The sequence below is a fragment of the Saimiri boliviensis genome, chromosome 2 (assembly GCF_048565385.1).
Source record: "Saimiri boliviensis isolate mSaiBol1 chromosome 2, mSaiBol1.pri, whole genome shotgun sequence".
Classification (NCBI taxonomy): domain Eukaryota; kingdom Metazoa; phylum Chordata; class Mammalia; order Primates; family Cebidae; genus Saimiri; species Saimiri boliviensis.
In genome coordinates, this window is record NC_133450.1 from 136,907,862 (window position 1) to 136,934,236 (window position 26,375).

At 37.3% G+C, this 26,375-nt stretch overlaps 1 long non-coding RNA gene across 1 annotated transcript in view; it reads right to left on the bottom strand.

The window, feature by feature from the left end:
• LOC141582811 (uncharacterized) overlaps positions 1 to 23,199 on the bottom strand; it is a 78,539-nt gene extending 55,340 nt beyond the window's left edge. The window contains exon 1 of the long non-coding RNA XR_012515717.1: positions 23,101 to 23,199. This is a non-coding gene — a long non-coding RNA (uncharacterized LOC141582811). The remainder of the gene's footprint in view (positions 1 to 23,100) is intronic.
• Positions 23,200 to 26,375: the final 3,176 nt, after the last annotated feature.

Sequence of the window (26,375 nt, forward strand, 5' to 3'; positions counted from 1 at the left end):
TTTTTTTGCAAAAATAAACAAAAGTGAAAAATCCTTAGCTACACCAACGAAGGCAGACAGAAGATTCAAATAAATGAAATCACAGGCCAGGTGCTGTGTCTCACGCCTGTAATCCCAGCACTTTGGGAGGCGGAGGTGGGCGATAATGAGGTCAGGAGATCAAGACCAACTTGGCTAACATGGCGAAACCCCACCTCTACTAAAAATTTAAAAAAAGTTAGCCAGGTGTAGTGGCACACCCCTGTAGTTCAAGCTACTCAGGATGGTGAGGCAGGAGAATTGCCTGAATCTGGGAGGTGGAGGTTGCAGTGAGCCGAGATGACACCACTGCACTCTAACTTGGGCAACAAAGCAAGACTCTGTCTCAGAAAAAAAAAAAAAAAGAAAGAAAGAAAAGAAAAGAAATCACAGATTAGAGAGGAGACCTTACAACAGATGCCTCAGAAATGAAAAGAATCATAAGGGGCTATATAAACAGTCATATGCCAACATTAAATAACCTAGAGAAAATGCGTAAGTTTCTAGCAACACAAAACCTAGTAAGATCGAATCAAGAAGAAACAAAAAGGTTCAACAAACCATTAACAAACAAAGTTGAAGTAGCAACCATTTACTGATTAGGAGATCATTTCCTCATTGCTTGTTTTTTTCAGGATTGTCAAAGATCAGATGGTTGTAGATGTGCGGTGTTATTTCTGAGGCCTCTCTTCTCCATTAGTCAGTGGGTCTATTCTGGCAAGAGTACCATGCTGTTTTGTTTACTGTAGCCTTGCAGTACAGTGTCAAGTCAGGTAGCATGATGCCTCCAGCTTTGTTCTTTGTGCTTAAGATTATCTTGAGTATACAGGATCTTCTTAGATTCTATATGAAATTTGATATAGTTTTTTTTTTCTAATTCTGTGACAAATATATACGGTAGTTTGATGGGAATAGCATTGAATCCAAAAATTACTTTAAGCAGCATGGCATTTTTATGATATTGATTTCTCCTATTCATAAGGATAGAATATTTCTTTGTTGGTGTCCTCTCTTATTTCCTTGAGCAGCCATTTGTAATTGTCCTTGAAGAGGTCCTTCACATCCCTAGTGAGCTGTATTCCTAGGTATTCTCTTTGTAGCTATTATGAATGGGTGTTCATTCAAGATTTGCCTCTTTGCTTGCCTATCATTGGTGTAAAGGAAGGCTTGTGATTTTTGTACATTGATTTTGTATCCTGAGACTTTGCTGAAGTTGTTTATCAGATCAAGAAGTTTTGGGGCTGAGACAGTGAAGTTTTCTAAATATAAAATCATGTCATCTGCAGAGACAACTTGACTTCCTCTCTTCCTATTTAAATATTCTTTATTTCTTTCTCTTCCCTGATTGCCCTGGACAGAACTTCCAATACTATGTTGAATAGGAGTGGTAAGAGAGGGCATCCTTGTCTTGTACCAGTTTTCAAAAGAAATGCTTTCAGCTTTTGCCCATTGAATATGATTTTGGTTGTAGGTTTCTCATAAATAGCTCTTAATATTTTGGATATGTTCCATGCAAAGACACACAAAGGCTCTTAACCAAGGGATGGAGGAAAATTTACAAAGCAAATAGAAAGCCAAAAAAAAAAAAATTATTAGGAGTTACAATTCCTAGTCTCTGAGAAAACAGACTTTAAACACAGATCAAAAAGACAAAGAAAGGCATTACATATGCTAAAGGAAACAATTCAACGAGAATAGCTAACTATTCTGAATATATATGCACCCACAACAGAAGCACCTAGTTTCATAAAACAAGTTCTTGAGCCTAAGACCTACACACACACTTAGGCTCCCATACAATAACAGTGGGAAACGTCAACACCCCACTGTCAAGATTAGACAGATCAATGAGACAGAAAATTAACAAGGATATTCAGGACTAAACTCAGCTCTGGATCGCGTGGACCTAGTAGATGTCTACAGAACTCTCTACCCCAAATCAACAGAATATACGTTCTTCTCATTGCCACATGACACTTATTCTAAGATCAATCACATAATTGAATTAAACCACTCCTCAGCAAATGCAAAAGAACTGAAATCATAACAAACAGTCTCTCAGACCACAGTGCCATCAAATTAGAACTAGGATTAAGAAACTCACTCAAAACCACACAATTTCATGGATATTGAACAACTTGTTCCAGAATGACTCCTGGGTAAAGGATGAAAGTAAGGCAGAAATAAAGAAGTTCTTTGAAACCAACAAGAACAAAGAGACAACATATCAAAATCTTTGGGATACAGCTAAAATAGTGTTAAGAGGGAAATTTATAGCACCAAATGCCCACATGAGAAAGTTAGAAAGATCTCAAATCGACAACCTAACATCACAACTTAAAGAACTAGAGAGGCAAGAGCAAACTAATCCAAAAGCTAGCAGGAGACAAGAAATAACTAAGATCAGACAAGAATTGAAGGAGACAGAGATATAAAAACACCAAAAAAAAAAAAATCAATGAATCCAGGAGTTCATTTTTTGAAAAAATTAACAAAATAGATAAACCCTAGCTACACTAATAAAGAAGAAAAGAGAGAAGAATCAGACAGACACAGTAAAATGTTATTAAAGGAGATATCACCACTGATGCCACAGAAGTACAAACTTAGAGAATACTATATTACCTCTATGTAAACCAGGAAAAAGTCAAATAGCTGAATAGACTAATAACAAGTTCTGAAATTGAGGCAGTAATTAATAGCCTACCAATCAAAGAAAACCCAGGACCAGACAAATTCACTGACCAATTCTACCAGAGGTACAAAGAGGAGCCTGTACCATTCCTTCTGAAACTATTCCTAACAACAGAAAAGGAGAGACTTCTTTCTAACTCATTATATGAGGCCAACATCATCCTGATACCAAAATGTGGCAGACACACAACAAAAAATACAAAACTTCAGGACAATATCGCTGATGAACATCAGTGTGAAAATCCTCAATAAAGTATTGGCAAACTGAATCCAGCAGCATATCAAAAAGCTTATCCACTACTATCAAGTTGGCTTCATCCTTGGGATCCAAGGCTGGTTCAACATATGCAAATCAATAAACACACCATATAAACAGAAGCAAGGAGTAAAACCAAATGATTATCTCAATACATGCAGAAAAAGCCTTTGATAAAATTTAACATGCCATCATGTTAAAAACGTGCAATGAACTAGATATTCATGGAACATATCTCAAATTCTTCTTAAATTTTTCTAAAGCTTAGAACTAGAGGGAATACTGTCAAACCCATTTTTGGGGCCAGCATCATTCCTATGTCAAAGCCAGACACAATAAGGAAACTACAGGCCACTAAGAAGAACATAGATGGAAAAACCATCAAAAGAACACACACAAAATGAACTCAAGAACACATCAAAGAAATTACACACAATGACCAAGTTGGATTTATTTCTGTCTCAACACTGTTTTTATCATGAAACAATGGTAAAGAAGCTAAAGAGACAACTTAAACACTGGGAGAATAGATGTACCAACCATAGTCTCTCTTAAAAGGTTAACACCTAAAATATGTAAGGAATTCAAACAACCCAATAGCAAAACAAAATAATAACCTGATTAAAAAATAGGTAAAGGACTTGAACAGACTTATCTCCAGAGAAGACATAAAAATGGCCAACAAGTTATGAAAACGTGCTCAACATCACTAGTCATTCGGGAAATACAAATCAAAACCACAATGATTTATCCCCTAACATCTGTTGGGATGCTTATTATGAAAAAGACAAGAGGTAAGTGGTGCTGAGGGTGTAGAGAAAAGGAAACACTTATAAACTGCTGGTAGGAATGGAGAGTTAGGTAGCCACTTCGGAAAACTTTACAGAGCTTCCTAAAAGAAATTCAACATAGAACTACCATATAGCAATTCATGTAGAATTACCATAGTAATCCCTCTTCTGCATATATCCCCAAAGGAAATGAAATCAGCACCTTATAAGGATATCTGTGTGTCCATGCTTATTGTAGAATTATTCTCAAAGCCAAAGTAGGGAAATGAGCTAAGCATCTACTGATAGAGGAATGGATAAAAAAACCATGGTATACATATACAACAGATTACTATCTGGTCTTAAAAAGGAGATCCTGCCATTTTCAGCAACATGGATGAATTATGTTCAGTAAAATAAGCTAGATATAGGAAGACAAATACTATACAAACTCACTTACATGTAGAATCTTAAAAACATAATCATAAACACAAAGCAGCAGAGTAGAATGGTAGTTGGGAAAGGTACAGGAGAAATGGGAGATGTGGGCCAAAGGGTATGAATTTTTTATTTACACAGGATGAATACGGGTAGAGAACTAGCATACAGCATAAGCATCGTAGTTGATGATATTACATTGTATACACTGGAAATTTGTTAAAACAATAAATTTTAGATACTCTTACCACACACACACGTACACACAGGTCAAAAGTAAAGGTGACTATGGAAGATAATGTAGTAATTTATTAAAGGATTTGACTGTTATAAGCACTTCATCATGCAGATGTATATGAAAACATGTTGTACACCTTACATTTATACAATAAAAATATTACTCATCATTATTACTGAAAAATAAAATTATTTTTCATAGAAACTTAAAATATAAATTATATTAAGATAACTGCATACATATTTTAAGCATTTCTCAGTATTAATTTTTAACGTGGTGAATAGTAATAGAACCCACATAAATAATTTCTAAAAATAAAAATGTCTTCTCCATTCTACTGAGAGATCTTCAGGGAAAATATTCTAGTAGTCCAGGTTAATTTTTTTTTTAACTCCATATTTTTTGTGGACATAATTGCAAGTCAAAAAAGAATCTGCCTATGAATCATCGGTTATTTCAGTGTCCTAGGCAACTCTAAAAATAAGCTGCCAGACAACCTGAACCTGGAAAAGAATTGAAAATTTCCCCATTCAGTTGTATTCTTTTTGTTCACTGGTAACTGTAGGAATTTTTAGAAATCAAGTTGCTTTCTCGATGTTCACTGCATTCAATAGCATGGATGTCATGAAAATGTTCCCTTATTTATCTGTATGCCTAATCATTAAACTGTAGTATGAAGTAAATAATAATTCACTTGAAAAGCTCCTCTGTAGTTACTGCAGATTTGAATGTGATTATTTAAATGTCACCCAATGAGGCAGAGTAGGATGATTACCAACCACCTGCCCATCTAATACATCCTCTTGAAAGGCATCAAAACTCATGTGCTTGCAGGCAAGAAGCATGATATAATTATTTCATTTCACTTTAACAAATCATGCTTCAGTTTGCTACTGTGAGCCAGGGAGAATTGAAGAGAAAGTGGAATGGGCTCAGAACTCTGAGAAATAAAGCACAGCTAAGGAGACAGACAGAGAAGTTGTAGTTCTGAAATTGGCTGCTTTCTGTCAAACACTGAGAGACTTTCTTTCTCATAGAGATTAGCTTATTTTTTTCACAAAGGTGGAAGGGGATATTTGGAAATTTTTTAAAAAATCACACACTGGTGTATAGAAAGAAAAATTTAACAATACAGTGAGACCCCCTGATCTTTCACACTGATATGAATTAAAACATAAGGCATGTCTATCCTGACAAAGACCAAATACACAATTACATAAGCCAAGATTCATCATCTTTCTCAACATCATCATCCACTGAATGTTTACTGTGTGCCAACAAGTTAAGTGTTTTCAAGGAAACCTCACAAAACCTTTATGAGCCAGGTACTTTTATGAACCCCTTTTTTCAAATGAAAAAATTAAAGCCTACAGAAGTTGTAAATAACTGGTCCAAAGTGGTTAAGCTACTAAAGATCCTCTCATTCCAAGGTCCCAGTCTTCCCAAAGAGCAAAGAAGAGATTAATATGGCTCGAATAAAAATACTCAGTAGTATTTGGATAAGAAAATGAGTATTACAGGAAGGAGAAAGCACACAGGATGAAAAGAGAAGAAAAGTTATGTTTGTAGAATAACTAGGAGACTGACTGAGTCAGTGGAGAATTTATATTGAGAAATGGTAGGAAGCAAGCTAGAATAGAAGACTGGGGGCAAATCAGTCAAATAGATTTAAATGCCAGTCTAAAACCAGGGCAATTGGAAGCCAGTGCACATTTTTTTATCAGAGTTCAATACTTGAATAATCCTGTGTTTGTTTTAGGAAATCACACAAGATCATCAGAATTTGCAGCTAAAATTAATTTTATTGACAATCTGGTTAAATACGTTTAATTTAGAGATTAGACATTGAGATTTATGTTAAGGATCCCTACTCTTTGCTACTTAAAAGTCAAAATAAGTGAACATTACATTTAGCTGAGAAAAGAAATATCCAGTAACTGCCTTTTGAATATGAACTTTTAATCACTGTTATATTGTTTTGTTCCTTGAGAATCTGTGATCTTCTAAAGAAAACAGATTCCTGTTTTTATAGTAGGAACTTTATGAATGCAGACACTTAGTGAAGAAGTAATATAAGTGGTACCAACAACAGAAAATGGATTTAGGAGAAGTAAGTGACATGAATTGGGAGAATGTCATAGGCCCATTTTAGCCATGTTCCCCAAGGCCCCCAGAATGCCCTTCACCCATAACTACTCACTGACATGGTGGCTTTCAGGTGAATGTCATGGAGATTGCTGGGCAAGGAGCATAGAGAAGACCAATCAGAAAATGCCTCGAGTCACTTGCCTATGTAAAATATCTCCCCTTTTGGGCTCTTTGTATTCTGCACTTTCTCAATATTCAGCTACATTAGATCCTCTTCTTGTTTCATTTCATTCTTTTTTTTTTAAGAGATAGGGTCTCATTGTATTGTCCAGGACTGTCTCAAATTCTCAGGCTTGCCTGCAACTTCCAGGGCTAAAGCCATTCTCCCACCTCAAGCCTCCTGAGTAGCTGGGACTACAAGTTCATAACACTGCATCTGGCTCTTTCTCTTAACTCTGACCACTGACTTCTAGAATTTCCTGCTATGCCACACTATAATGTGAGCTTATATGTATTTATAGAGGCTGCCAAGAAACAGTCCCAGAAGTGTTGTGTTCCAAATCTGAGAACAGAACTTTGGTTTACTTCATGTATTGTTTGATTTTTAGGCTAGGGAAGCAAATGCATCCTTAAAACCAACTTATGTCCGTCCTGCCTCTGGGAAGTCTTCTCCAACACAGACTTCTTCAAACACAGAAATTGTATTTCTAAAAAAAAAGGTGTGGAAAAGCATGTCTGAAAAATTTCAGTTCTCATAACATAGAAGTTAAAAAAAGTAAGCAATAAAAATGTAATTGAATATATACATTCACATGTGAGACAAACATAGATAATGCAAATAAAAGTTGTGAAGCCTACCCACTTTCAAAACAAAACATTGACGAACTTTAATGTTTTTGCTACATTCCTTCTGTTGAACCAACTTCTTCAGCTCTTTAGGAAATATTGCAATAGTATTGAGATCTAAGGAGAACATAGTTCTATAATAACATAGGTCTAAGATCTAGAACATAGATATAAGATCTACGTTCTCCTCCATATTTTAGGTTTTGCTTCTTAGAAAGGACTTGAAGCAATGCTTACTGGTTTTTAAATTATTGTCTTTTGTATGAGAATTTTCTCTTGTTTCACACACATCTTCACCAAAAATAAATAAATAAATAAATAAATAAAGGCTTTGTTACTTTTTGTTTGACTTCCTTTCCAATTACTTTGGTTCATTAGGGTAAGCTTTAGCTGTATTTTCTCCATAAACTGAAAGGGTAGATGTATTTTCTCTGTGGACAACCCAACAGAGCCACCATCATTTGCTAAAGAACAATTGCTATATGTTTTTGTGTTTACATGTACTCAATTAAATGTGGCTTATATTAAAAATAGCACAGAAAACCAAGATTAGAAAAAGATGACTACAGCCAACTCCACATCATCTCTCTTGCCATTTAGTTTCTACCATTCTGAGTCAAACTATCAGCATTGCTTCCATTATTCAGCATTTCTCTTTGGTGCTTCACGTCATTTCTTTTCTTTTCTTTTCTTTTTTAAATTTCTATCACAATACCACTCTCTCCCCACAACTCGAATTGCTCAAATAATTACATGAGGACTACCCTGGTTTAGATAGTGCCCTTTCATATGTTTTCTCATTCAAGTTTTATAAAAACTTGTTTTACAAGACCTTAAAATTATGCGATTCAAATGGACAATATGTATAGTAATATGTTAATCTTTGATCCACCAATCCCACTCTTGAGAATTTATTCCAAGGACCAAAATGTATGCACCAACTCTATATATTAAAATAAGTATTAATAATACCAGGTTTTGAAATGACCACAATGTCCAGTAGTAGGAAATCGGTTAAATAAACTATGATACGTTTGCATGATGTAATAATGAATCCAATTTCCATGATCATGTTAAGCATCAAAGGAAGCATCTAAAACTATCTACATTATGACAGAAACTTGGATGCATTATTGATAGGTACACCAAAGAGCCAAAAGTATATTTTACAAAATGGTAGGCTTATCAGTGCTTTTTATCTCTATCCTTTTCTCTCTTTTCTCTTTAACTATAAATAGCATATAGCTCATGTGAGATACATGTGTGTATATATCCATATGTATAAAATTTGCACCAAAGTAATATCATAATTTTACTTTTAAGAAAAATGAAATTTATGCTACCACTTACATATGACCCAGAAATTTCACTCCTATGTATGTACCCAAAAGAATAAAAATCTGTGATCACACAAATATTTGTACCTACATTTATATAGCAACATTACTAACAGTAGTCAAAAGGTAGAAACCATCCACATGTCACCTTGATGAATTTTAAAATGTGGTAGCCATACAAAGGTTATCAGCCATAAAAAAGTAGTGATACACACCACACAATTATTTAACCTTGAAAACATAATGCCAAGTGAAAGGAGTCACTCAAGTAGACCTTACATTGTGATACGGTTTGGCTGTGTCCCCACCCAAATCTCATTTTAAATTGTGGTTCTTATAATCCATATATGTGGTGGGAGGGATCTGGTGGGAGGTAATTTAATCATAAGGGTGGTTACTCTCATGCTGTCCTAGTGATAGTGAGTGAATTCCCATGAGATCTGAAGGTTTTATAAGGAGCTTTTTCACCTTTTGCTTGACAAGTCTTTTTCCTGCTATCATGTGAAGAAGCACGTGTTTGCTTCCCCTTCAACCATGATTCTAAGTTTCCTGAGGCCCCCCAAGCCATGCAGAACTGTGAGTCAATTAAATCTTTCCTTTATAAATGACCCAGTCTTGGTCAGTTCTTTATAGAGATGTGAGAATGAACTAATATACATCACTATACAATATTTTTACTGAAATGTTTGGCATAGGCAATTCTACAGAGACAGAATATATCAGGGATTGCTTAGGGATGGAGGCATTGGGCAATGGGAGTGTATAAATAAAGGGCATGGAAACTTTTTTCAGATTATGAAAACTACAGTTGACTGTAGTGATAGTTGTACACATCTATTAATATACTAGAAGCTATTACTGTATGCTTTAAATGAATTAATTGCATGATATATGAACTATAACTCAGTAAACATATTTTTTTAAAAAAATTAAAAATAACACATTTCTAGCAGCTTTCTTTTCCTTGGAAAAAGCTTTAATTTACATCTGTAACAAACTGTTTTAGAAAAAAAAACTCACAGGACTAGATTCTTTAGTTACACAAATATAAAGCAAGTATATTGACTTTGAAAAACTATGGAATCTCAACAATTTTCAGTGCAGAAGCTGCAGGTTGAAATATTATATATCCTGTATGTGAATGTAAATTGAGTATTTTTACTTTTAGGATCACTTGCCTTTGGAAAGTTAGATCCTCTTCCCCCCATCCCCACATAAATATATTCAGTCCAAACTAAACATAGTATGAACTATGTTTAGTCATATGTTGGTATTACATATGAAGTTAAGACTAAATAGTTTTATCTTTTAGAAATGTATAGCAACTATCATGAATGTGTTTCTTGGGTCAGGAAAGCCTAACCACATCATCATAGGTGGGGTATGCGGTTTTTATGAAGGAATGGCTACTATCACTGTCAAACATACAAGATCATTAAATAAGCAAGACTTCCTTCGACAACAGGGGAGGAGACCTGCTATTCTTTCTGGCATCCAGGGAGATTGTCTCCTGGTATACGTGGTACCAGATGGCAGAAGTTACTTTCTGATGGAGCTTAGATGTCCCTGACTGAGCAGCAACCTACCAGGAGGAAGGCATGAACTCTCTGGTTAGTTTAGTATCTACACACTAAGAGAAACTATTTCTAATAGCAGTGCAATATACTTCCTCTATTGTGCTCTATGTATCTGCATTTACTCAAGTTCTATGACACAGCATAGCCTCGCCTGAAATATAATTTGGGGAAATTAAATGAGGGGTTTATAATCATCCTGTAAGTAAACAGATGGAGGAAGAGTATGACCCAGAGAAACCACTGGATTTAGTGAAGTACTCTAAGAATTCCACAGATTTAAAACAAAATCAGAATACAATCCAACAAAACAACTCCCAAACACAGCCAATGGGTCAATTTGCAGTACATGTTATGCATATTGTATACATACATTTTAGGGATTTCCAGAATTTTCTTGGATAAAAGAATAGACTGCCTCCTGTGATCAAAAATCATTATGTCAAATACATAAGGTAGGAAAACCTCAAAGGACAAATTTATTTATTTTACTAAAAAAAAAATTAATTACATGGAAATAATATATCATCATTTCTCAGTTATAAAATGACAGTTTTCTGTTTTCTTATTCCTACTTTTTTTCTTTCTTTCTTTCTTTTTTTGGGTGTTGCTGTTGTTTGAGAGACAGTCTCACTCTGTCGCCCAGGCTGGAGTGCAGTGGCATGATCTCAGCTCACTGCAACCTCCACCTCCAAGGCTCAAGCAATTCTTGTACCTCAGCCTCCTGAGTAGCTCTGATTATAGGTGCAGGCTGCCACACCCAGCTACTTGTTATTAATTATTATTATTATTATTATTTTGTATTTTAGTAGAGACAGGGATTTACCATGTTGCCCACTCGAAATCATGGACTAAAGTAATCTACCCACCTCAGCTTCCCAAAGTGCTGGGATTACAGGCATAAGTCACCATGCCCAGCCTCTTACTCGGACTTTCCTATGCTAAGTTTTTCAGCACGTGCTGCTGTAAAAGGCTGCATTGCTCTTATAGTCTAAACGTATAATATATGTTATATTTTAAAATCATGTATTATGTTGTATATAACATATTAGAGATAAATATAATTGTAGCTACATTATTCTTCCCAAAGTTAGGGAAAAAATAGAACTGCTCATTTGAACTTTGATAAGGTTTAACCTTTAGAAGTTTCATGTTCATATTGAAATTAATTCTTCCCTAGATCTAAATCTATGGTTTATTTTGAACATGTCACTAAGTCCTACTGTATTTTAAAATAATTAAAATATCCTTCCTAACTCTACTCTCTTAACTTCATACTTCATTTCGTTGAATTCCTCCTCGGATGATATGGGTTAGAGTTCCTTTATTCAAGAGTGATATCAAAATTATTTAGCAGAGTATATTATGGACAGGATCAATCAGAACCAGATGCCAACTACTCAAGAAACTTACAGATCAATCAGAACACATGCCACCCAATCAAAATAAACAGCTAAGTGCTAGAGGAGGGGCCTAGAAGCCCCCCTATTACATAAGACATTACCTCATTCATTGCTAAATCATGGGAGACATTCGGAGATCTTAGAAGGGGCAGGAGACTTGGAGTAGCCAAGTCTAATAACCAACATGCATGAAAGGTTTTCGCTGTTTTACTTTGCATAGATGTAACAATACAGTTGTTTATGTCTGCTCCCTCTCCAAACATTGCTGAAGTGTCAGCTAAGCAATAAGAGAAATATAATACCATATTAAGTGACAGAGCAAGAGATGTTAACCAACTTTTGGAAGAGGAAAAATTGCTAGGTGATAGCTGACTTTACAGAAAGGAGAAAGGTGTTGCCTAAGTGGAAGCTAAGCAAGATTCCAATGAGAAGTAAGCTAACTTATCTTTTAGAATCCTGGAAAATTTTAGACATTGGAGATGCCAGGTATTTCTGAAGTTATAGGGGGTTAGGGATCATGACACTGAAAATGAAGCATTGCCTAGGTGTCTGTAAAAGGACAACTGGATTCTGTGTCTCTCTCTGACTTCATGCAACCAAGTAATTTCCTCTTTTTTATGTCTCAGGAGACAATTAATTTATTCTCTGTAGAAACTGGGTCAAAGAGTGTCAGAATCCAGGTTGTGAAGGCACAGTAAAAGCTGAAGTGAGGTGCCATGCTAGAAACAGGGTTTACTGAGAGTACCAGATCCAGTCTCCCTCCCTCACATGAATTCTGAAATATTTACAGACAGGTTTATCCATCCAGGCCTTTGGAGGGTTTGTCTATGGAGAAAACATTGGTGGGAATGTGCAATGATACAGCTGCTTCATGAAATATTTTGGCATTTTCTTAAATAGTCAAACATACACTTACCATTTGATTCAGCCATTCTACTCCAAAGTTCTGAAAGAAAATATTCTTTCTGAAACTGCTCTCCTTTAACCTTGTAACGTTGTATATGGATGTTCATAGCAGTTTTATTTGTAATAGCCAAAAACAAGGAATGCTTTGAATATCCATCAAGAACTATAGAAAATATGAGGTGATTATATGTAATGGACTACTACTTAGCAATAACAAGAAATGAATTATTAGTATAAGCAACAATATAGATGAATCTCAAAATATTTTTTCTGGATGAAACAAAAAACAGGACAAAAAAGGAGTATATTCTGTATGTATGAAGAATGGGGAATGAGGAAATGTGGGAGCAAAGGATTGCAGGGATACATGAGTAACTCTGGGAGCTGAAGGATATGTTCATTATTTTTGTTGCAAGGGGTTCACAAGTTTATAAATATGTCAAAACATTACATTCTATGATTTAAACATATATATTTAACTTTTAAATATGCAGTTTTTGAGGATTGAGTATAACTTGATTGTTTGATAGATGAATGATAGCTCGATTGATTGACTGATAGAAATGTAAAGCCAGGAATCCCTCTAGAGACCTTTGTATTTCTAAAGCTTGGGTCACCTAACTAAGTTGTTCTCTTTATATCACCTGTGAATGAGAATAACTTTTAGGTCTCAGGCATTCTAATTTTTTAACTTTATTATAGAAATCATTTTTGTAGTTATATTTTTATTTGTGCTTTGTTTTAAATGCAAAGTATTCTCAACAGTGGACATAAGGATCCAATAACAAACAGCAAGTATTAATGTCTTTTAACATAAAATTTACTGAGAAGTAAAAATACAAAGCTTACGAATACAGAAATGATAGTTCTGCCTGGTTTATTTTATAAATAACCTCAGATCATGCTAAATGGCCAAAGTTACTTTATCTTCATTTGAATACTTTGATTCTTTTCATGAAGAGTTTCTCTCAATTTAAGACATTTGTTTATGTCCAATTTAGAGAAGTATATCAAGTACTATATACACTATTTAATAATTCCTGCTGGAAGATGGAAGAACAATTTTATATAGTCATTTGGAAAAGGCTGAAAATATCCCAGTGGATACAGCACAATTCAGTACCTTTACTACTTTATTGATTTTATTTTGAGTAATTTGTCCATGTTGTGCTTTACAAATCATTTTTAATATATGCCTGGCATGCTTCTATCTTCATATTATCCCAGTTTTTTTTTCCACATGCTTTCTAGAATTATAATTTAACTCAGAGGTTCATACTGGCTGCATATCCCAATAACCTGTTAAAATACCAACATCCAGGCTCAACTCACAGATTCTGATTTAATTGTTTCAGGTAGGGCCCTGGCATAAATATTTTTAAAAGCATCCCTGGCAACTCTAATGTGTAGCCAATATTGAGAATCACTGACTATCTTACACACTGTCTATATCAGCATTTTCCAAATGTGCTTGAACGTAAGAATGGTCAAACAAGATACCTCAAAAATCCAAAACGAGACAAATGGCTCTGAATTTCCAAATTTTAGATCCTCAATCAAAACCTTCTGAGTCAGGATCTCCACAGAAGTAAGGAGAATCAAGAGCTTCAGCTTAAGAAGCACTATTTCACAAGACTCCAAAGACATTATAATCAATCCCAGAGGTTGGAAAAGATAAAGAATATATAGACACATTGGGGTCCTTCAATCTCCTGCCTTCTCAAACCAACATTCAATGCAGCATCATTTTTAAAACTTTTACCTCCTAAATACATGTGAAATATCTCTACTTACCTCCATTACCCCTCACACCTGTCACCTAAGAGCCTAACAACAAACCTCAGTCTACTCCAGTATCTCATTCTCACACCAGGTCACCAGCTTCTACTCTTGCCTGACTCCAACTTGTTTTCTTTCCATTAGAGCCAGACTTATCATTTGGAACATCAATCTTATCAAGTCACCCAGAGCTTAACATATTCCCCAGAGCTCTTATGTAAATACAGTACAAAACGTTCACACCTTGGTCTGGCTTCCACCTTTTCCCACCTCATTCAGGACTCAGCTCCCTTTACTACCTATCATCTGGCCAGGATAGCCTTCTTTCCCTGTGTTCATACAGGCTAAGCCAACAGATTGCCACAGGCCATTTGCAGAAGCTCAGTCCTCTGCTTGGAAAGCTCTTCCAGACCCCCACCCTACAGCTTTACCTAGTTAAAAAGGCCTATGCATTCTTCACAAGTCAGGCAACAGCCAAGCCTTCATCTTCCTCTAGATAAGTCAAATCTTGCAACCTCAGGCTTTTTTAGTAGCATAGACCACTCCTTCCTAAAATTGTCCAGAATTACAGCATGCATTCATCTGTGTGACTTCATTTTTGTTTTCCCCCTCTCCCAGCACCTATTTGACTATGAACTCACTGGGAACAGAACACTTTTTCTCTCCAAGACCAAATTGCCTAGGTTCAAATCCTAGCTTACTATTCTAAACATTTTGTGTGCAGATATTAACGCGACGGTAATTATTCTGATAATTTTCTCATTGTCGTTGTTAGCTCTAAGCAATTGTTTTTTCAGATCTGTGTAACCGTATTAAACTGAAGCTTCCATATTAATTATGACAGCAGAATTAGTCAAATGTTTACGTTGTTACACATTTAAGCCCAGAAATTTAAAATACATTTTTAAGAATCAACAGATTTTCATATACTATATTTCTAACCTTAATATGCTAACCTATATTTCTAACCTTTCATATGCTATATTTCTAACCTTAATAGCATTACAGGTATTTCTAACCTTAATAGCATTACAGGGGTGGGGGGGCGGGGAAGAAAATGTAAAAAATGGAAACAGCTCAGCAGCAAAGAAAGGTCAAAGCAGCGTTCAAGCAAACAGACTCAGCCCAAGGCCACAACTGTGGCCCAGGCTCCGTAGTGAGTACCACAAGCAGAACACAAGCAGAACGCAGCAAGAAGCAGCCATGTGGAGCCAGGTCCAAATAGCTGTGTGCTGCTCTCTGCAGGTGTTCCACAGCAAAATTTTGTGTGTTCTTTGTAAACAAGTAACATCCAAAATTGTAATTCTCTGCTAAGGTTTAAGTAACATTTAAATTCTAATAATAATTTCTTTGTTATCTCTGAGATAACTCTTTTTTTTTTTTTTTTTTTTGAGACAGAGTTTCGCTCGATACCCAGGCTGGAGTGCAATGGGGCGATCTTGGCTCACCGCAACCTCTGCCTCCTGGGTTCAGGCAATTCTCCTGCCTCAGCCTCCTGAGTAGCTGGGATTACAGGCACGAGCTACCATGCCCAGCTAATGTTTTGTATTTTTAGTAGAGACGGGGTTTCACCATGTTGACCAGGATGGTCTTCGATATCTCGACCTCGTGATCCACCCGCCTCGGCCTCCCAAAGTGCTGGGATTGCAGGCTTGAGCCACCGCTCCCGGCCCCAACTCTTTTAAAATCTGATTTAAGTAAAGCAGTAGCCTCTAAAGGGGAAGAAATTACATCTAGTCCATGAATTAGTTAAAAAGGAAGTAGAAGCTAAGCATATAAAACTATACCCTTTAAAGAAAAGCTTTAAACCAAATGGAAGTAATATCAGTTAAGTTAAAAAGTAAAACTGTTATGCCCATTCTCAAAAAGTAAAATGGCCAAACCTACCTGATATTTCCCTGTTGGAAAACTTAAACATTGTTCAAAAAGCAAAGCTTGCTGCTCCAGTGGCTCTACACCGGCCTTCCACAGCAGTAATTTTCTATTAAGGCTGGGATTCAGGAGGCTGGTAAAGACGGAAATTTAGAGGGATAGCAGTTTCCAGTTATAATGCATCCTCAAAATGAGCAGGGACAGTTTTAGGTAACATTGAAGCCTTTTCCATTTAAATTCCATTTAAATTTCTAAAGAAACTTAAACAAGCAATCAAAAATGCTAATACAAAATGTCATGTTGCTAAGCAGCTTTTTAAAGAGATAGCTCATTTAATGGACTATATTAAGGATCATGATGGCAATGGAGGAAATTTACATAAGGCTACATTATTAGTGCAAACTCTGGCAGGATTGAGGGTAAACAATGGGACTGCTGCATTTCCTGGAGCTTGTTTCCATTCTGGAAAAAAGGAACACACCAAAAGGACTGCAGACAAAATCTAAGAACAGGACCTCAGCTGAGGGTAACAACAAAAAATACTAAACCAGGCATTTGCCCTAAGTGTAAAAAAATAAATAAAGAAAAATAATTGGGCTAATCAATGTCATTCAAAATTTAATAAGGAAGGGAACCCGATTCCAACTGGGGCCTATCCTGCTTAAGTTACTCTCTTATCTCTGTACAATGTTTGTCCCCTGCCACCAATAAAAGCACAGCAGCAAATTTGTGTAGCACTCAGAAAGTAAATAATTTACCTGGGGAGCCTCCATGAAAAAATACCAGCAGGAGTTTGTAAGCCCTTACCTACAGAAACAGTGGTTTTGCTTTTAGGAAAACCTAGCCTTAATACTAAAGGGATAAAATTTCATACAGAAGCTATTAATAGTAATTTTACAGGGGAAATGGAAATTGTATGTCATTTTCCAATACTTGCAGTGCTAAACCTAAAAAATGCATAACACAAATCTTACTTTTACCTTACATTAAATTAGGTCAAAGCAAAATGAAAGAATTGGAGGATTTGGAAGTACAAATAAGCAGGGCAAAGTTGCATACTGGATATATCAAATTACAAATAAATACCCAGCATGTAAAGTCACTATTCATAGAAAAAAACTTTAAAGGTTTAGTTAATACTAGCACAAATGTCTCAGTTATTTCTGTTCAGCACTGACCCTTTTCTTGGCCTGTATAAAATGCTCACTCTAATATAGTCAGAGTGGGGCAGGCCTCAGAAGTTTATCAAAGCAGTCTTATCTTACCATGTAAAGGGCTGGAAGGACAGCCTGGACCCATTCAGTCTATTGTAATTCAGATTCCTATTAACTTGTGGGGAAGAAACTTATTACAGCAGTGGGGAACCAAAGTCTTAATACCTGAACAATCTTATAGCTCCCAAAATCAACAAATAATGGAGGCCATGGGCTATGTGCCTGAAATGGGAATAGAAAAAATTTACAGGGTCTAAAAGAACCATTAGAAGTTAAGGGACAAAGTTCTCAATATGGTTAGAATATTATTTTTAATGACGGCCATTGTTAAACCTCCAAAACCAATAGCTTGAAAATGGTTAGATAATAAACCAATTTTGATAGAACAATGGCCACTTACAAAAACTGGAGATTTTTTAAAATGTAGTTGCTAAACAATTAGAAAAAGAACATATAGTTCCCACATTTTTAGCTTAAAACTCTCCTATTTTTGTAATAAAAAGAAAAACTAAAAACTAAAAAATGTTAACAGATCTTAGAGCAATTAATGAAACTATACTACTTTTACCCACTATGATTCAAGAAAATTGTCTACTAACTATTACTGATTTGAAGGACTTTTTTTTTTTTACAATTCCTTTGGCAGAAAAGAACTGTAAACAATTTGCCTTCACTTTTCCTTTTATACTAATCAAAAACCTGCAAAAAAATATTGAAAAGTGCTTCCCCAAGGGACGTTAAAGTTCCACAGTTTGTCAAACTTATGTAGTCAAAGCTATTAAGCCCACCAGAAAAAAATTTCCTCAGTGTTATATTATTCATTGTATAATATTCTTTGTACTGCACCAAATAAAGAGTTACTTATACAATGCTATAACCATTTAAAAAAAGAAATCCATTCAATGTATTGGGTTAATAGTAGCACCAGATAAAATTCAAACTACACTCCTTATTTGTATTTGTGCACATTGGTTAAAAAAAAAAAAAAAAAAAAAACCACTATGCCACTTCAAAAGGTGTTCATCAGAAGAGATCATTTAAAAACTCTAAATAATTTCCAGAAGTTACTTTGAAATATCAATTAGATAAGACCTACTTTAGCCATTCCAACTTATGCTATGAATAATTTGTTTTTAATTCTTTGAGAAGATTCCAGTCCGCATAGTCCTCAAGAATTAACTTAAAAAGCTAAAATGGAATTGCAAGTAATTGAAGAAAAAAATTCATAAGGCTCAAGTAAGTAAAATTAATCATAACAAGCCTTTAACATTATTAATTTTCCCTATTTAACACTGTCTTACACTCTCTTAGTAATAATCTCTTAGCAGTTATTATTCAAAATCAGGACTTAGTGCAGTGGCTGTTTTTACTTCATAATAGCACTCACACTCTTACTCTATATTTGGACTAAATTGCAACTTTGATTGGAATGCGGAGGTCTCAAGTTGTAAAAGTGCATGGATTTAATACCATAAGAATAATAGTGCCTCTTCCTCCCAAGCCTAAACCTGGAAGAAGCCGAAACCCTGAATAGACCAATAACATGGTCTGAAGTCGAGGCAGCAATAAAGAGCCTACCACCCAAAAAAAGCCCAGGTCCAGATGGGTTCACAGCTGAATTCTACCAGACATACAAGGAGGAGCTGATACCATTCCTTCTGAAACTATTCCAGACAATTCAAAAAGAGGGAATCCTTCCCAAATCATTTTACGAGACAAACATCATCCTGATACCAAAACGCGGCAGAGACTCAACAAGAAAAGAAAATTTCAGGCCAATATCCATGATGAACATAGATGCAAAAATCTTCAATAAAATACTGGCAAACCGATTGCAACAGCGTATCAAAAAGCTCATCCACCATGATCAAGTAGGATTCATCCCGGGGATGCAAGGCTGGTTCAACATACGCAAGTCCATAAACGTAATCCACCACATAAACAGAACCAAAGACAAAAACCACATGATTATCTCGATTGATGCAGAGAAGGTTTTTGACAAAATTCAACAACTCTTTATGCTAAAAACCCTCAATAAACTAGTTATTGACGGAATGTATCTCAAAACAATAAAAGCTATTTATGACAAACCAACAGCCAATATCATACTGAATGGGCAAAAACTGGAAGCATTCCCTTTGAAATCTGGCACTAGACAAGGATGCCCTCTCTCACCACTCCTATTCAATATAGTACTGGAAGTTCTAGCCAGAGCAATCAGGCAAGAAAAAGAAATAAAGGGTATCCAAATTGGAAAGGAGGAAATCAAATTGTCTCTATTTGCAGATGACATGATTGTATATCTGGAAGACCCCATCATCTCAGCCCAAAATCTCCTGAAACTGATAAACAACTTCAGCAAAGTCTCAGGATACAAAATCAACGTGCAAAAATCACAAGCATTCCTATACATCAGTAATAGACTTCAAGAGAGCCAAATCAAGAACGAACTGCCATTCACAATTGCTACAAAGAGAATAAAGTACCTAGGAATACAACTAACAAGGAACGTAAAGGACCTCTTCAAGGAGAACTACAAGCCATTGCTCAACGAAATAAGAGAGGATACAAACAGATGGAGAAACATTCCATGTTCATGGTTAGGAAGAATCAACATCGTGAAAATGGCCATACTGCCCAAAGTAATTTACAGATTCAATGCTATTCCCATCAAGCTACCAATGACCTTCTTCACAGAACTGGAAAAAAACACCTTCAACTTCATATGGAACCAAAAGAGAGCCCACATAGCCAAGTCAATTCTAAGCAAAAAGAACAAAGCAGGAGGCATCACACTACCGGACTTCAAACTATACTACAAGGCTACAGTAATCAAAACAGCATGGTACTGGTATCAAAACAGAGATATAGACCAATGGAACAGAACAGAGGCCTCAGAGGAAATACAACATACCCACAACCATCTGATCTTCGACAAACCTGACAAAAACAAGCAATGGGGAAAGGATTCCCTGTTTAATAAATCGTGTTGGGAAAACTGGCTAGCCATGTGCAGAAAGCAGAAACAGGACTCCTTCCTGACACCTTACACCAAAATTAACTCCAGATGGATTAAAGTCTTAAACATCAGAATACCATAAAAACCTTACAAGAAAATCTAGGCAAAACCATTCAGGACATAGGTGTAGGCAAGGACTTCATGACCAAAACGCCAAAAGCAATGGCAACAAAAGCCAAAATAGACAAATGGGACCTAATCAAACTCCACAGCTTCTGCACGGCAAAAGAAACAGTCAGTAGAGTGAATCGGCAACCAACAGAATGGGAAAAAATTTTTGCAGTCTACCCATCTGACAAGGGGCTGATATCCAGAATTTACAAAGAACTAAAGCAGATCTACAAGAAAAAAACAAACAAGCCCATTCAAAAATGGGCGAAGGATATGAACAGATACTTTACAAAAGAAGACATACGGGAGGCCAACAAACATATGAAAAAATGCTCATCATCACTGGTCATCAGAGAAATGCAAATCAAAACCACATTGAGATACCATCTCACACCAGTTAGAATGGCGATCATTAAAAAATCGGGAAACAACAGATGCTGGAGAGGATGTGGAGAAATAGGAACACTTTTACACTGTTGGTGGGAATGTGAATTAATTCAACCATTGTGGAAGACAGTGTGGCGATTCCTCAAGGACCTAAAAATAGAAATCCCATTTGACCCAGCAATCCCATTACTGGGTATATATCCAAAGGATTATAAATCATTCTACTACAAGGACACGTGCACACGAATGTTCATTGCAGCACTGTTTACAATAGCAAAGACCTGGAACCAACCCAAATGCCCAACGATGATAGACTGGATAGGGAAAATGTGGTACATATACACCATGGAATATTACGCAGCCATCAAAAACGATGAGTTCACGTCCTTTGTAGGGACATGGATGAACCTGGAAACCATTATTCTCAGCAAACTGACACAAGAGCAGAAAATCAAACACCGTATATTCTCGCTCATAGGCGGGTGTTGAACAATGAGAACACATGGACACAGGGAGGGGAGCACTACACACTGGGATCCGTTGGGGGGAAATAGGGGAGGGGCGGAGGGGGTGGGGAGGTGGGAAGAGATAGCATGGGGAGAAATGACAGATACAGGTGAGGGGACGGAAGGAAGCAAAGCACACTGCCATGTGTGTACCTATGCAACAATCTTGCATGTTCATCACATGTACCCCAAAACCTAAAATGCAATAAAAAAAAAAGAATAATAGTGCCTCTTACAAAAATTCAAATTCAGCAAGCCTATATTAATAGTGTAACATGGCAAACCTATTTGCCAAGTTTTGTGGGCACTTTAGACAACCATTATCTAAAAAACAAAAATTTTTCAATTTTTAAAAATAACCAATTGGATTTTATCCAAAATTACTAAGTCAAATCTCTGAAAATGCAGAAAATGTTTTTACAGATAAAATCTAGTAACAATAAAGCTTCTTATTCAGGATCTAAAAGCAAAGTTATTCAAACTCCTTATACACGATTGGGTCTGGCAGAGGGTCCAGGGAATGGTATAGCCAGAATGGACAACTGGACCTTTGAATCTAGGCCACACATAGGCAGACTAACAAGTGATGGTGCAACCAGCTCAGGCAGCTTTATGTAAGGGCACCTGCTAGTTAGGAACATGCACCCCACCCCAGACCCCAATCCCAGACCACCTGCCTGCACTGGGCATTGTCTCATCTTGGCAGAAAGGTGTGGGGGTGATGATCAGGTAGTATGTCCCTGGATCTCAGGCCTCAGAAGTTCCTTAGGAACTGGGTAGTCACTGGGCAGGGGAAGGGCCCAGGGACCCCTTGTGTGCATTTGCCCATGGAATGTGTTCCTACCCCAGCTTCTCAGCCCTCACTAGAAAAGTTCAGGGCTTCCACCTGCTCTATGTTTCCAGCTCTGATCCACTCACCTGGTGACTCTGAAGGCTTCCTGACTCCAGCCTGGGTCCTCCTCTGTTAGATGGGGGTTCCAGGCTTCCTGCAGACAGAAGCCAACCCTTAGAGGTTGAACCTGAACTTCTTTTTTTTTAGACGGAGTCCCACACTGTCAGTGGTGCAATCTTGGCTCACTGAAATCTCCACCTCCTGGGTTCAAGCGATTTTCCTGTGTCAGCTGCCAGTGTAGCTGGGACTACAGGTGTATGCCACCATATCTAGCTAATTTTTTTGTATTTTTAGTAGAGACAGGGTTTCCCCATATTGGCCAGAAGGGTCTCAATGTCCTGACCTTGTGATCTGCCCGCCTCAGCCTCCCAAAGTGCTGGGATTACAGGCGTGAGCCACCGCTCCCGGCCCTTAGTTCTTAAAGTATAAATTTTTTCTCTCTCCAGTCTCCCATTTTTACTAAAGAAAAATCATGATATGACCAAATGTCTCTATTATACTTGGTCTGATTATTTGTATAAAGTATAGCAAGAATAATTATTTTTACATAGGTTTTCAAAATCGGATTTCATAAAACTTGGTTTCATAAAGTGAATCTCAGATAAGACTTTTTAAAGCTGAGCCCAGCTATGGGTCTGTTCCCTCAAATAACTACATGAGTTGCATAAATTTCTCTTTTGAGGTCACAGGATAACTTGGGTCTCATAAGCCTGTCAGGAAGTGACATTATTTACTTACCACAAGTTACTTACAGGGAATGTGTAGACAAGGTATGAAGCCAGTTTTCCCAAAGGGTTTTTATTGACTCTATACATCAAGTTTGATTCCTTAGGGAAAGCATGCCATTCCAGTCAAAGCCTTGCCAAAGTAACTAATTTCTCCAATTGTGACCTGTTGCAGAAGAAAACATTCTTTTGCACTTATGCAAATTATATTTCCATAAGTTAAGAATACTCACAAATAGATTCTAAATTCTGGAGAAAACAGGTAGAGAGAAACAAATATGCTCCTAATTTTGTTTACTCAATGGGAGTATATTTTACTCAATTGCTAAAAGCTGTAAATAGCTCAAAATAAGCTTCCTGAATTCTGAAAAACAAAACAAAGGATCAGTAATATTTTAAGCAAAGCCAAAAATATTACTTCAGTCTATATTAGTTCACTCCATGCAGTTATCTCCTGTTCTGCTTTATATTCTTGAACATTTCAGGTCTCCATGAGAGTCCTGAAAGTTTTTTCTTTATGCTAATGACAAAATTTCCAAAGTTATCAGAAACCTGCATTTAAGAGCACCTGTCAATGTCCTAGAGCAGATTATAAATCATCTTTCAAAGAGGATTAAAACAAGACAACAGGCCGGACGCGGTGGCTCAAGCCTGTAATCCCAGCACTTTGGGAGGCTGAGGCGGTTGGATCACGAGGTCAAGAAATCAAGACCATCCTGGTCAACATGGTGAAACCCCGTCAATACTAAAAATACAAAAAATTAGCTGGGCATGGTGGCACCTGCCTGTAATCCCAGCTACTCAGGAGGCTGAGGCAGGAGAATTGCCTGAACCCAGGAGGCGGAGGTTTCGGTGAGCCGAGATTGCACCATTGCACTCCAGCCTGGGTAATAAGAACGAAACTCAGTCTCAAAAAAAAAAAAAAAAAAAAAAAAAAAAAAAACAAGACAACAAATGCCTGTGGATAACAAAGAAGTCTTAGGATAACATATTTATGCAAATACAGCCCAAGGAAAATGAAATACCATTTCACATTTAGCAATGCTTTCTTTTTTTTCCTGAGATAGAGTTTTGTTCTTGTTGCCCAGACTGGAGTGCAATGCTGCAATCTCTGCTCACTGAAACCTTCACCTCCTGGGTTCAAGTGATTCTCCAGCCTCAGCTTCCCGAGTAGTTGGGATTATAGGTGCTTGCCACAATACCTGGCTAACTTTTAGTATTTTTAGTAGAGACGGGGTTTCACCATATTGGCCAAGCTGATCTCTAACTCCTGACATCAGATGATCCACCCTCCCTCACCTCCCAAAGTGCTGGGATTACAGATGGAAGCCACTGTATCTGACCTGACAATGCTTTCTGACAATTCTTACTCTATGATTTTTATACCAAATAAGCCAAATGTCATTTATGTACTTTAGAGGACATAATATCTAAAAGATATGTAAGAAAAATACATAATTTATAATTTGATTTTTACAAGTTTGTCAGATATCAAATCCCAGATTATCTTAAGTCACTCATTAACCAAAGTGATAACTCGAAAATTGTAAAAAGGCAAAAACCTTTACACATTAATAGAGGGATGACTTCACTTTCCAAATAATATATTTTTTCCCTTTCCTGTTGCTCCAGTTTACTCAAAAGAGCAGACAAAAATCTTTCATTTTTAAAATAATACATGAAAATCTTGTTCACAGGGAAAAGCTAAATCTCACCTCTGCATTAGTGCATTATTCATATCAAACCTAATTCTTTTTTTTTTTTTTTTTTTTTTTGAGACAGAGTTTTGCTCTTCTTACCCAGGCTGGAGTGCAATGGCGCGATCTTGGCTCACTGCAACCTCTGCCTCCTGGGTTCAGGCAATTGTCCTGCCTCAGCCTCCTGAGTAGCTGGGACTACAGGTACACACCACCATGCACAGCTAATTTTTTTGTATTTTTAGTAGAGATGGGGTTTCACCGTGTTGACCAGGATGGTCTCGATCTCTTGACTTCATGATCCACCCACCTCGGCCTCCCAAAGTGCTGGGATTACCGGCTTGAGCCACCACACCCAGCCTCAAACCTAATTCTTAATAAAAACTTATTGAACCTCCTTCATGACAAGAAACTGAAGCACTACAAAGAGGTTTTGAAACTTGGAGTGAATGACAGTATGTTTCAGTAATGCTTCATCTACCCAAGGGTAAACAATCAAATCTCTTCTCGATTGTTATCTAGAGAGGGCATCCAAGATGGCCGATTAGGAGCAGCTCAGGATTCCAGCTCTCAGCAAAAGCATGGAGGGTGAGTGGATGCTGCATTTCCAGATGTATTTTTATTGCCCACAGACCAGGAGATTCCCAAGCAGAGGAGCCCCATGGGTGGCCAGCATGCCTGGTTTGGCCCCCGCAGTTGTTTGGCCTGCATGCCTCTTTTTGCCAGTGCAACTGCTTTGCTGGTGCCCGGGCATGGCGGTTCTCCATACAAAATACACAGGTCCGTGTGCCATTTTAGCTGGTGATTGGAGCTCTGGGAAGGCAAAGTCACCCATTAATCTGATTAAAAAGGGTACTGAAGGCCAGGCGCAGTGGCTCAAGCCTGTAATCCCAGCACTTTGGGAGGCCGAGGCGGGTGGATCACAAGGTAAAGAGATCGAGATCATCTGGTCAACATAGTGAAACCCCGTCTCTACTAAAAATACAAAAAATTAGCTGGGCATGGTGGTGTGCACCTGTAATCACAGCTACTCAGGAGGCTGAGGCAGGAGAATTGCCTGAACCCAGGAGGCGGAGGTGGCGGTTAGCCAAGATTGTGCCATTGCACTCTAGCCTGGGTAACAAGAGCAAAAACTCTGTCTCAAAAAAAAGGTACTGAAACAGGGAGCCAGGCAAGGAGAGTCCCAGGCAAAAAAGCACCACGAATCTCAGTGCCGCTGTTTCAGCTGGCGCAGTGGGTCACCACACGGGAAATCACACAGATCCGGGCACCTTTTCAACAGGTGACTGGAACACCTGGGAGACAGTCGACCGTTACCTAAAAAAAAAAAAAAAAAAAAAAAAAAGTTTTAAGGGGCTCTGAGGCAGGGAGCCAGGTGATTAGGCTCAGCTGGTCCCACCTCTACAAAAAAAAGCAATCAGAAACGCTCTGGATTGAGAGTTTCACAGCAAGCACAGCTGAACCCGGGAAGGTCCAGCTCTGTGGGGGAGGGGTGTCTGCCATTATCGAGGAAGTCCACCACTACAGAGGTAGTTTGCCATTCCTGAGGCAGTCTGCCATTACAGAGAGAGTCCGCCATTATAGAGGTGGGCCACCAATGCCAAG